The sequence below is a fragment of the Atta cephalotes genome, assembly GCF_000143395.1.
Source record: "Atta cephalotes unplaced genomic scaffold scaffold00001, whole genome shotgun sequence".
NCBI classification, from domain to species: Eukaryota; Metazoa; Arthropoda; class Insecta; order Hymenoptera; family Formicidae; genus Atta; species Atta cephalotes.
This window is the reverse complement of record NW_012130065.1, coordinates 696,331-701,230: the sequence shown is the minus strand read 5'-3', so window position 1 is coordinate 701,230 and position 4,900 is coordinate 696,331.

Sequence of the window (4,900 nt, the reverse complement as noted above, 5' to 3'; positions counted from 1 at the left end):
TTAAATAATATAAAGCATAAGGGAAACGTTATGAAATGTTCTCTAAATTAATTAGGTCTGTATTACCGTGGAAAAAAGAGTAAAAAATATAATACATGAACACTCATTCTTTTTTTTCCTATTGCGTTTTTGGAAAGAATTTTGCGGAACATACATACACCTACACACATTCACATAAATATATACATCTGTATATTTAGTTTTTTTTAACTGTGCGTGCGAGAACGTGAAAGAGAAAAAGAGAGAGAAAAACATTAGCTATAATCAATATAGGAGAAAGAAATATATAATGGGTGCGAGAAAGGGAAAGAATGAGAGGAAAGAATGAAAGGGAAAAAATGCGAAAGAAGTATGAAGAGGTACAGGAATTCTGTGGGCATCGTATTTTTGCAGAAATTACAAGAAAGCGCAAATGAATGGAATATGAAAGAATTAAATTTTACCTGTGAGATTCTCCCTATCTACTTAATCAGAGATTTCATTAAAATAATTATCTAGTAAATGCAAATTATCTTATTTTCAGAGAATAAATTTTACTTTTTTTTTTCTTCTAAAAATTACGCGAAAAACTTAAGAAACATTCAGAATACTAATTGCATAAATTTTCCACTTAAAAAGATTCGTGAAGCTAAAAAATTAAAAAGTGACAAATTTATTAGATTGCATTAATTTATTGGACGTGGATTTATTAGACATTGGAATATCTATCCATGAATAAATTTAGATGTACGCAACTGATTTTTCGCGTGAAATTTCTTGAATCGTTCTAAGCTTCAAAGTTGAGAAAGCGAACTTCTACACATGTACACAAACTCGAGGATCTCACATGGCATTGACGAAAGAAGGAGTAAGCGTTACAAACATGCAAGGGCTCGGTGCGGCTTTTCAGTTTTCGTCGTACTCGATCGTCATTGTACGTGGATGTAGCAACGTGTCAATAGAAGTTACAAGGCTTGTAAATGTATAAAGGAAAAGCAACAGCACACCGGGAGATACGGTCGCAGCGGATATTATTTTGAGCGGACGGCGGCGAGATGGAGATCGAGAGACATAATTTTTCGACCAGGTTTCTTTGCCGCAGCTCAGGAATTGTAAATAATTGAATGTGACGCGATATACAAAGGCCCTCCCCCGAGATAAGTGCATATAAATATAGCTTATTACAGATATAGTGTTTGCATTTATTATAAATTCTATGTAAAAGCGTGATGAGAGATTCAAGCGATCGCGACGAGGGCCGCCCATATCTTAGTTAGTGAAACACCGTTTATTCGTATAATCAGTATTAGAAATGTCTTTCTTCCTCAGTTCCAAAGAATCCTGTAAATCACCGCGTATTTTTGTTATTATTTAACTCACCAATTTTATTCGATCGATTAATTTTTTTTTTTTTTTTTTTTATAAATAGTGTATGATATAAACCGTATTATTACGATAGATATCCTTATTGTGCTTTGTGCTGAGCCCTTTACCGCATTGATAATACCGATATTGATCGCGGCCCTGCGAGATTGCTTCGGTTAGAAAAGTGCTTGTACTTGTATAAAAGTAGGAAAATATATTGCATAGTTTAAACTAATATGGTTTATAGCATGTAGAAAAAAACTTGAAGTATATACACGAGCGGGACGACGAAAACTGATGAGCTCACTTATTTACCATTTAGCTTCGTTATCTCGCAAGCCCTATAAGTTCTTAAAAGGAAATGGGAAGACAATATTTCTCGCGCTACGAATGAAGCGGCGAGGATCGAGTATGATTTCAATCACCTGAAATATATCGGCCCAGATATTTAGCCAAACGATCTCACGATTTCTCGTCGCTTCGCCGAGGTCGATATAGAGCTTCTCATATCCAACAAGACTCGACAAGACTCAAATTGCGTAGCAAAGAGGGTTGTTTCGCACTGCCAAATAATAATAAAGGAAAAGACAACTTGCGTTCATTGTGTGGATCGACCGATCGTTAAAGCACCGCCGGTGTTCATTAATCCACATAGTTGTTCTACGAAAATGAAAAAAAAAAAAGGAAAAATTCGGAATAAAAGCTAGCAAAGAAGCGAAGAGCTTTTCCCGAAGTCCGAGCGAATAAGAGACGAATAAGAGAGAAATATCCGAATGTCGAACAGTGCTTTGTCTTTTTTGGATATTTTCATGTACAAACACGAATGACAGTTTATAGCTCAAGAACAGAACATTAAAGAGATAGATATTGTAAGAGAATAATAATAATTTCACGGTTGCGATATCGTATTCTTGTTGTGTCTCTTTACTTACCATTCCCGAAAATAATGACAGATTCCTAATCTTCAGTCAAGTCGAATAATCTTCTTACTCTTGTTTCGACCCACCAAATCTAATTCGATATTTAATCGCTAAAATTATGAATCGAAAATTTTTTTATAACCCAAATATAAAAGTAAATAAGTTACAAGATTCCGATTAAAAATAAAATGATGTAAATATTTTGACACATGTCGGAATATGGAAAGTTTATCGCGACATTATACAAACTAACAGTAACATTACATCACAGTGTTACAATTTCCCATACAACAATATAAATGTAATACAATGCATGTTGTATGTTATGTTATTGAGTAAAGAAAATTATAATTAAAATAAAATTATATATTGATGTAATGTTATTGTTAATTTATGTTCTGCAGGTATTAAGTTTTAGAATTGCATAATATTGGATGTTGATTGGGGCGGAGACTGGACATATTAAGGAGAATCTTTCATCTCTTGTACATTTTCCAGAGTCCCCAGAGGATGACGGTGAAAAGAGAACCTCAGGCAGATTAGTTGAACATGATTGATTATTATTCATCGTCGAAACATTGCACGTACTTTGCAATTTACAATACAATACCTATAATACAAAATACTAATAGTAATTGCTTGATAATAATATTAATGATAGTGATAACTGAAATATAAAGATGGAGGACAGAAGGAAGAGGATGAGCAGGGGAGCGAGATTAAACGTAGGAATGCTAGACGATAATAAAGAGTGGATTCAAAAATTCAGTCGGTCGCAGTACGATTATCGAGCTACGGCTCTCAATGGCTCTCCTTGGCACTTGCCATTCTCACGTCAGAGCGTGGTATACAGAGTGTCACGAGAAATGCACGTACGAATATATTCCTTCGTAAAATGTTCGCCGATCTTTTCTTACGGAAGTTTCATCAGGAAGATTAAATAGTGGATGTAACAAACATTTGGAGTATCATCGAGCGGATTGAGCACGAATGATACAAAATCAATTGTTTATATTAATTTGCATTTGCTCATTCATGATTTTACTACTTAGCATTGAATACTTATTAAAATTTCCCGCGGGCAAGTAATAAAATCTTTTTTCTTTTTCGAGACACTCTGTATCGCACTTGTTGCGTTCCCTATGAGACGCGAATTAATCGGTAACGGGAGTTGAACCCATATGTGTGTGTGTGTGTGTGTGAGAGAGAGAGAGAGAGAGAGAGAGAGAGCTCTCCAGAAGGAATTAACTAATCCGATAGAACCATTAAAAATCGCGAAGTTTCACGTTGCAGTGTGTTTAAGTCCTCACATTGAGATTGCAATCTTGCGAACCGGTGATTTTAACGGTATTTTCACAACATCCGAGACATCACGTCTTGAATTTTCCGTGGCCGATTAATCCTCGTCACATGTAGGGAACAGCCCTGTGTTGCGCGTTGTGTGTGTGTGTGTGTGTGTGTGTTTGTGTGTGTGTGTGTGTGTATATACATATACTATACATATATAAATACTTTACTGGTAGGTTTTAACAAGGAAGTCATCCGCGTACGCGTACAGCAATAATCCTCGGATCCCGATTCTTCGCGTGCCTCAGGGATCACGATCGATCACGCGTAGCGAAGAAAAAACACGGAAGAAAAAACGAGGGGAACAGGGAGGTGGAGGGAACAACTAGATTACAAAGTGTGTCCTCTTACGCGTCATCGTGTGTTACGCAATTCATTAACTCTCTCGCGTAAATTTTGATATATAAGACTACTATATTACTTTTGGCAGGAATGTCGTAATTATATATATAATATATATATATATAATCTCGGCCGCAAACCGTGCTCGGCGCTTAGCGCATCTCCTGGTCCACGTAGCTGATGTGCACGCACTCCGTACGGACGCCACGTGGCCGCACGCGCCACGTTCACGGCAAAGAAAAATAAAGCCTCGTCTCTCAGCCGATCTTTCTGTTTGTTGCATTGTACGAGCCGTCGTGATGCACGCGTGTTATATTATTTTTCGCTGACCTGCAAGAGTTTAGGAAATAATCTCGCAAATGATACGCGATTCCGCACAGCGTATATATTAGGTGTAGAAAAAGAAATCCATTATTTTTGCATGAAATTGAATGGAAAAATAATGGATTTCTTTTTACTACATCTAATATCTGGTGAACATCGGATGTGTATTATCGGATATGGAATAGTTTCGCGCGTATTCATTAAAGTAATATCTTATGATTTTTCAATTTGGATATTAAATATAATATCGGCTTTCTTTATTTTTTTAACTAAATATTATTTTATAATATTCAAATTAAATCTAAAAAAAAGTCATCATTTTTAAAAAAGAAATTTAAAAAGATAAATATGTAAGATGTGATGCGCAAACGCGGATGCATTATAATTATTTTAATAATTTCGTATCGAAAAATAATATCTTAACATAAAAATATCCAAACATCTCGCGAATTATATGTGTGTGTGTGTGTGTGTGTGTGTGTGTGTGTGTGTGTGTGTGTGTGTGTGTGTGTGTGTGTGTGTGTGTGTGTGTGTAGTAGTAATAATAAGTAACGTACGTACGTAAGTATTAGTTACGTTAGTTACGTTACGTCGTTAGTAGTTAGTACTTCGTCGTCGTAGTA